The sequence below is a fragment of the Buceros rhinoceros genome, unplaced genomic scaffold (assembly GCF_000710305.1).
Source record: "Buceros rhinoceros silvestris isolate BGI_N320 unplaced genomic scaffold, ASM71030v1 scaffold13629, whole genome shotgun sequence".
Taxonomy (NCBI): Eukaryota; Metazoa; Chordata; class Aves; order Bucerotiformes; family Bucerotidae; genus Buceros; species Buceros rhinoceros.
This window is the reverse complement of record NW_010429866.1, coordinates 9,241-18,260: the sequence shown is the minus strand read 5'-3', so window position 1 is coordinate 18,260 and position 9,020 is coordinate 9,241.

Below are 9,020 nucleotides of genomic sequence, written 5' to 3'. Positions count from 1 at the left end.
AGAGTCTTGGGAATTCCAAGTGAACCCACAGCTGTTGAGGCAGAGGTTGAGTTTTCTGTCTCAGAGAGGTGCCCGCGGGCAGGGGCCGAGGTGCCGGGTGCTCCCCAGGCTGCAAACCCCAAGTTAACCCCCGTATACGCTTGTTTGCTCCTCCTCCGAGATTCCCCCATTTATGACTTCGAGGAGTGAAGTGTTGTCAAAGAACAAAACCACATTTGTCTGCTGGGCCCGTTCCCCGCTCTTCTAGCCCATTTTCCTCTCCCCAGCATTTAAAAGGAATACTTGTTTGAGGACAAAGCCAGTACTCCAGCTTTTAGCACAAATCATTTTTAAAAAGGTACTTTTATCGGAGGCTCAGGAGCCAGAGCCCTGCCAATTACTCTGTAGTTTGTATTTATCGTATCGTTCTCCTCATATGCATTAAGGGATGCATATTATCACTGCAATACTGAAGCAGCTACAAATGCAAGCCGTAACGCAGCAGAAGCAGCAACAAGAGCTTTTACGTCAGCCAAAATGCTACGCTGCACGTTTCCAAGTTTTTAATTGCTGAACTGCACAACATGTACTGTTTATAATTGCGTAATTCTTAGCGGGCTATTACAGCACCAACGTCACTTCCCCGGCTGGTTGACTTTCCGGGGTCAAACACCAAGAGTGCCCCTGTAAGATGGAAGTTTTACTAAAAATGTCAGCTAAAAAAAACCTTAACATAACTGAAACTGTGGCCGAGACACAGAACGTCGCCACGCACAGCTCCCTAAGGCAGCATCACAAGCGGTCCGACTTCTACACCGCTACCCAGCCCGAGCATCAGCCACCAGCCCTCCTAAAACACAGAAAACCGCTACCTCTGAGCATGTTTAGAGAGTAAGACACATGATGAAGTTAAAAAAAAACCTGTAGCCTAATCAAAAAGCTTTGTGCCTGCAACGTAAAGCAGAAACTCAGTCCCTAAATGGGCAATAGCTTGTATCAGCAAAGCAGAGAGCAATTAAACTCCACTGTCATCAAGATGTCACCCCACAGGCACGAGAGCTGAGCCAGCCGCGCAGCCTGTTCGCTCATGCGTGCCTGGATCTTCTGATCTCATCTAATCCAGGGTGAAAAGACCCTCCTGAACAAAACGTGGTGTATTTGTTGATACGGTTCTTAGCTGCAGAATTCAGTTGGAAACTCAAACCAAAATGACTGAGCACCGCAGCGACACACGGGCGAGACAAACCCCTCGGTGCAGCTCCCTGTTGCACGGCTGCTTTCCAACCCGACGAGAAGGGAGAGACGGGGTGAGAAACACAGAGCCAGACCAGCCACCCCCCCACCCGGCACCCTCCAAGCCCAGGACAGTGGACGGAGGCTGACGCTTGCCAAACCCATCTTTCTCCTTCATCTGTCTTGAGTATGAAGCTCCGTGGTGGGTCTCACCTCTGAAACCCTTCACAGCACCAACTGACTCACGTGAAACTCACCCCAGTGATGTTTTACTTACAGGTAGTTTAAGTTTTATGCTCAAACCCAGGGAAATCTTTTCGTTTCAACTTGGTAATTTCAAGGAAAACTTTCCAGATGTGCTTCAAAAGAGCCTTTGCTTCCTCATGCAGAACTGAATTATGCTTGTTCTGATCCTGTATTTGCAAAACTAAACCGTTAAACTGCGAAATAAGAGGCCTCTGACACGAGGTCTGATACTCTGATCATCATCAGCAGCAGCCCACAAGTCCTGTGAAAGGTGGCTTTGGTGAGGGAGCTCCAGCTCACTGCATACACCGAAAAACCCCGGGACAAACCACACATTGCTGGGGATCGTTAAGCCAAGATATCTGGCTAGCACAAGGTACAGATCATTAAGCCAAGATGTTTGGCTAGCACAAGGTGCAGTAGTTTTCCACTAGAAAGCCAGGCATATATGCCGTTTTAGCAACGCCTTTCAGGAAGAAAATTAAGAGGAGGCTGAATGCCTTCGAGAAGTAATTAAAGTATTGTCACTTGGTATCGAGTTTACTCTGATCACTGTGGAGCTGGCGACCTTGCTGGGCTATAGGAGAACCTGGCTACAGCAAACAGGCCAGCCCATCGATCAGACCGATGTCTTCCCAAGAGCAGAAACCACCAAATGACGTCCTGCAATCCCTATTCCTAAATTTCCAGGGCAATGCGAGTGCAGAAACCGAGGATCTCTTTTTTGAGAGCACCTAGATGGACACAGAGCTGTTCTGCAATACGTACGAAGAGCTGCTCCGTCTGAAATGGCTGCAGAGGATGCTGCTGGGACACAATGGCCTGTCTCCGAAGAAAAGGCAAGGTTTGTTTTTGCAGACAACAGCCCTGGGACTTCCAGATGACACTGAGGAGCTAAACCTACCTGTCTCCAGAGAAGAGCGCACCTGTTAGAGAACCACCGCAAGAGGAGAGCAAGCCCCAGGGACAGACTCAGGCACAGCCTTGTCCGTTCCAAGAGCCACAACACTTCTGTTCCTAATACAACTTTCTTTTCAAATGGCCAGTGGATCTCTGGAATCCATCGCTTCTGCTTCCAGACACCCACATCTCTGCTCGGTGTGATGAGAACCGAGTGGCTGCAGCTCTCCACCCAGCCAAAGCCAGAAGGCAGCACAATGCCACACCAAAATGGGAGCTCTGCAGTCTGGGGCCAGAGGGGACGTGTATTGTAAGGAACAGGAAAAGATGAGAGCTGGTTTTGTGTCACCAAGGGCCCCCAGCTCCCAATTAACTCAGACACAGTTAGGTACCTGCAGCACCAATGCAGAAGTCGTCCTTGCTTGGGGATCCAAGTTCGGAGACTACAGGGACATTTCCCAACGCTACAGCTCTGCTTTTTTATTTTTTGTTTTTATCTTCGCTTTTGCGGGGAGTTAAAGGAGACCTACTTGTGAAGTCCAGCAAGAGAAGCAATCACCACAAAGCCTCAACCCGTTCTGCCTGACACCAGTCCGCCACGAGAGCTTAAAGGAGGATTATCTGCAGTTTAATCGCTACAAACTCCCACCAATTTCACTATGAACCAGACGGGGGCACTTGGGGAGGTTTTACTGTCAGGAGACCAACAGCCCATTCCCACGATTCCCAAAGGCTTTTGGGGGAAAAGAGAACCTGTAAGAGCCCGAAAGCTGCCCCTTTATCTTTGGGTCTCACCTTGTTCTGCCCAACCTTAAGGTTCAAGTATCCCCCTCCCCTTTTCCACGAGCACACTAGAAATCAGCAAAATTCTGCACAAATGGTTATTTTTATCACCGTTTTTCTGAAGGGAAAGTTTTCTGTAACTCAGACTAAAAGCAATAGAAGGTAAAGCCGGGAAAGCATAAAACAAGTTGAAACAGCACTTCCCAAAGCACTCGTACAAAGATAATGCTGCGCTGGCAAATTCATCGCAGAAATTTAAGCGCAAACCTAGAAATCAGTTCCATTGTTTTGTTACTTGCGAGTCATTGACTGGAGTTGGGGGAAACGCTAAATTCACACATCCCAAAGGCCACCCCGTTTTAAAAATAGCAACCCTACAGTCACTTGCTTATACAGGACGGAAAATAATGTTTTCAATTAAATTAAGTCAGAATTTCTTTCTGCTCATGGCCTGATTCCATCCCTTTCTCCCCGCGCAGTCCCGGGTATGGTTCAGCACAGCTAAACCTGTTAGCAGATACCGCTGGTTACAGATAGGGGCGAAAAAAGGAAGGTAAATATTGGTATTTCTAAAGTGCAGGCAAAGGAAAGCAAACTCTCCTAGGTTTGTTTTTTGAACATGTGGATTTGCTCTGAAACGCTGTTTTCAACAACAAACACTGTTCCACAAAGAAACTTCCTGTTCTGCCTCTATTGGAAACGCTCGGTGTAATAATTGTTAAACCTTCTCTGACGTTCAGCAGTTGGGTTTCAGCATCCGCACACGTTTGCAGTACAGGACAATTCAGAGAGACCTGAGTCTGGTGAGAACCCCACTAAGACATCCACGCTCAGAACTCCCCAGGCGATCATCACCGCACCTAACGCTGCTTGGTTTTCCAGCGGAATTTTACTGTAGCATTCAGATGAGCTGGTCAAAGTGGGAAAGGACTGAGAAAAAAAGCCCAACAACAACAGACTGGCAGAAGGAAACAGAATAATCCAAAATTCCCAACTGGGCTAAAGCTGAACAGCAGTTCCGGTTTTCCCCAAAAGTTTTAAACAGTTCTACGAGCCAAGAATTGTTAAGGGGTTTTAGATTTTCTCAGATTGATATTTTAGAAGCCACTCCTCTAGTACCAGATACCTTGAATGAAGGCTCTGAAAGAGGAGGGAGGTGGAGCAGGGAGGTTTGCTCACTGTTTACTAGATGCTGGAGATGTGGCCACCTCTCAAGGGAAACCAAAAAGCTTGTGAAAATGCTGAGGAAAACAATTTCAGCCCTGGAAATCACTTGGCTCACCCTGGCCTGTCTCAGAAACGATCCTTTTCACCAACTAGCTGTTCTGGAGCAAGACAAGCTTTTGGTTTGTTTTGACAACGCAATCAGGTCTGTGAAAGGTGAAGATGGTCTGATTTCCCAAAAAGGATTACAGCAACTACACAGCGTTTCTACTTCTGACCCTCCCCACCCAAAGGGCTCAAACTGGAAACACAGATCCCCCCCGAGGAATGCTGAGTGCAAGAAGCTTCACTGAAAAGATTTAGAATTAGCTATTAACTATACGGAAGGCCAAGGTCTGGTTCCCCTCGCTGTTTAAATGCTCCTCTCATTTCAAACTTCACATGTTATTCTGCCAAATTCCTCTCCCAAACTGCTGTGTGGGTCAGCAGCTGATGTGGGAGAGGGCTCGTACCACTGCAGAGGAACTGAAGGGACCCACCTTTCATTCTCATATTGCTTCATAAACAGAATACAAAGGTTTTCCAGCCAAGCATCTTCCAACTCAGCTATAGAAGCATCGTTCTCAGCTCAAGTCAAGAGTTAATGGTTTTTTCTAAACTGCCACCCTTCAAAAGCTGCTTTACTTGGTCTTTACCTCTAATGACTAGAAAGCCCACACGAGCACACCACCACATTGGCCAGATCCAAGAGATGGATGAAACGGTCACCCCATGCTTAGTGCCAAGAGAAGTTCAACAGTTAAAAGGAAGCTCTTTCCTGCATGGCTGTATTCACTCTACACACTACAAATAGTCTGGGTTTAGCTTTCGCACTGTACAAAATCCCCAACTCTCAGAAGAAAAACGTTTTTTCCAAATTAATATAGAAAAGTGTGTCACGATAGCACATCCTCAACAGCTCCCCCTCATCCCGTAAAGAGAGTTTCCAAAGGTGATTAGAACACCCAGGGGCTGAAGGCGACGCTGTGGAGTGGCCACAGAACCAGATTTAGAGTCAAAGCTTGTCCCTTCTGCCCTCCCTCAGGAGCTCTGACCTTGCATAAAGCACTTCACCTCGGGGCTGAACCTCCTCCCTCTGAAACCCAGCTAATACCTCCTAGGAGCTTTACAGAGCCCGCGCTGCTCCACAAGCACTTACTGGAGACCATCAGGTCTGTGAAGCAAGAGCTGGACTGCACTGGTCCCTCCAGAACCAAGGGTCTCTAGTCGAGGACCACAGAGCAGTAGGAGAAACATAAAAGAAGAAAAACTGAGTGTACTGAGAACAGCTAATAAAACAACTGGCCATTCTGGAAAACCTTTTAGGGATGACAGCTCAGGCGGAGGGTTAAACCCACAACCTTTAGGCTAGACTGAAAAGTTAGAACTCATTTAACTACCCGCAGTGCCAACATATTCTGACATTGCTAACTAGCTCAAAGGCTGTCTAAAAAAAGGAGTAAGGATACTCTTAAATTACACCAGGTTGATTTCAGTGAGTACTGAGGCATTTCGGCTCAGGCTTCGAGCACCTTTCCAAGAGTTGTCTCAAAGACGCTGAATGGGTACAGTCAGCTAGAACTCAGTTAAAAATAAATATTTTAAATGACTTCCAACAAACCCGCCTTACTGTGCTCCTTGCCAACCTGTGGTTTTCCAATTATTTTTATTTTTTTAAGCTATTTTTCTTTCACCCATCAGGTTCAAAAGCTGCTCAGACGGAAAGAGAAGCTGCTTAATTACAGCGAGAAAACTGGTTGCACACGGACTGCCAGCAAATGTACAGCGAGAGAGCGCTGGTGGAAAAAAATCTGTCGCTTTGGCATCTTAAGCATTACGTGTAACCAACAGATAATTCACCTTTTCAGGCCCACTCAAGGTAACGTTGCTTTTAGGAGCTGAGATGTTGTTTTGAGCAGTTTTACCAGCTCTGCTATGTCAGGTTGCACACGCGGAGCAAGATGAGACATTTAATGTAACATTAAAGTGAGTGATTAAACGCAGCAACACTGGGTTACAACTTATAAAACAGGAATACTGAAATATCAGCAGCTGACCGTGGTTTCTGACCTAGTTTTAACTGGAGAACAGTCAAAGAGCTGAAAAGACTGAGGCGAGGCTGAAGGTGCTGAAATTCCAGTACTGGAGCTGGAAGTGCTGAGGAACAGGATTAGAGCGAAAGCGCTCAGACATTCAAACTACCGACGAAACTTCACAGAGAACAAGGAACTGAAGGTTCCAGAGCTTTAGTTCAATGTCAAGTGACATCCTGGCAAGGAGGGACAGGAGGGTTTAAGCAAGACGGCAATGAAGTAACAGGCGTTGCAGGACCTCCTCATCGTCTGGCTGAATGGTGGCCACGGGGCAGCGAGAAGCGGAGGCTTGGAGAAGAAAGTCTCAAGTTCTGTGTATTTTGGAAGATATTTTAGTCGCTTTTCTTCTGAGAATGTGCTGTCAAACACCTGCATCATTTGCATAACAGGAGAAAAATTATGACCCCATAACGCAAGTGTACTGCAAGGACTCGGTACTGAGGGCTACCTCCAGATACAGGGGGGTCAGTGCAGGGAAAGTCCCAAGATCCCACCCCTGAAGCTGTTCTCCCTCTGTTCTGCTGCTCCAGCATCGAATCTCTCTCCTCCAGGCAGCCCCACGCTGGTTTTAAGCCTCATTAAGAAGCAGTATGTTGCTGGCCTGACATGTCAGATTTTTCAATGACCTTTGTACCAAGACCAGCGTTACCAGGCTGCTAAGAACAGGAAAAAAAAAAGTCTGCTTCCATGCTTAGGAGAGGCACGTCTGGCTGTTTGCATTTATTTCAGTTCAAAAAAACCCACCTGTCAGTAACCAAAGCCATAAAAAAGCGAGCAGTTCCCTGTGAAGGGCAGCAGTGACGGCATCGCCTCTGTTAGCCGTTCTTAACGTCGTACTTATCGCACAAGGTAAACAGGAGGGACTATCAGTTAATGAACAACACAACCCTCAGGCTGAATTTTAAAGAGTGATTTCTCCACTGCAATCTTTTAATGAAAATACAGCCATTCCAACTGCCCGAATGTGCTTACGAAAGTCTAATTTATTTTAGGACACATTAAGACACTGGGGCTGATTCACTTGCCTGTGTGCTCATAAGATGGCTTAAACGAGGTGCTGAAGCATCACTACGATCCTTATCTGCCACAGCTTTACTACTTTTCTTGCGAGAGAAAAATATAGAAAGGCAATTTAGAGATCAGATTGACGAACTCGTTCAACCATCCCAGGACAAATCTCACCCAACACACACAGTGCTGAGCCCAGGAAAACAAGCCTGGACCAGTTTTCTCCCTGTGCCCAACTACGTCCTATTGACACTTAAAGGGAAGCGTAATTACTAGTCTGCCAAAGTTCTACTTAAGACGATCTTCAGATGTTCCTCACGGAGCCAGCGCCAGCCCTTGCTGGAGCAGGCTACGATAAAGCAAAGCCAGCAGAGCCAGGATCCCGAAGGAATCCCAGGGAGATCTAACCACCCCACGAGCCAGATCAACCTCAAAGGCTAAAGCGAGACTCTCCAGCAGACACGGCTTCTGCCGGCTTTCCGGTAAAGAGAGGTGCTCCATGGCTGCCCAGGACATGGTGCACACCCAGCAGAAACAGCGCCCAGCAGGGACGTCACTGACGTTTCCCACATCTCCCCATCTGCATGGGGAGTCAGCGATAAAGTAGTGACAAATGCCAGGAGTTTTCTACCACTGAGGAAAGCTGCCCACAAAAAATCCAGCTGAAGGCACTGAGCAAGACAAGCCCACTGTATTTTCTGCCACGTTCTAACCTCGTTGTGTTACGTACCCTCTGCTAACACAGCGCTGCCAGCAGCCTCCTCGCAAACACCATCGTCCAGGGGTGCCTGTGCTCTCCGACGGAACAGGGCAGGCAGCTGCCTGGAGAAGCCACTGCCGAGTTAAACGAGGTTCTCCCTTCCCTTCAGCCCCAAACACAGAACCTGCACTGTTTCAGCTACGGCTTTATTTGCTCTGCCAGGCTGGTTGGTAACAAACCTGCTCCAAAAATAAAGCGACAAACAGTGAACGAAAGAACACACTCTTTCAAACTGGCAGAAATCTACCTCCAAAAAAACAAGTCAGATGTTTCTTTCTCCCTGCAAGGACACCTGTGAAAGTTCAGGTTACAACAAATTCCAAAAATGAACATGAAAAAATTTCAGATAAGAGCAGTAAAAACAAACCTCCTCTGCTAGCTACACGGACACGGACCACAGAGCTGCAGAGATCCCCACAGGGCCAAGCGCGACAGCCCCACAGACTTCAGACACGAAGACAGAACCTCTCTTGCCCGACAGCAGGAGCTGAGGCAGTTCCTCCAATAATTCATACATGCAAAAGATGTGGTACAGCCTCCAAGCCAGAGCTTAATTGTCTGACCAGAATTTTTGGTCTAAATATACCAATCCGTGCGAGCTCTAGTTAGCTGAATCGTTTTGCTTTAACTGAGCCCATCCGAGGTTAGAATAAAAGTGTGTTTCTTCCTGCTGTCGGCGTCCATAAATTTGGCCTTAATGACAAGTAAAAGGTCTTTATATGGAGTTAAATGGCTTTAATTGTACAATTGTACTAAAACTTGCAGCGAGATGCAGGCAGCACCTACCCTGGACCCATCTCCAATGCAAATGGCTG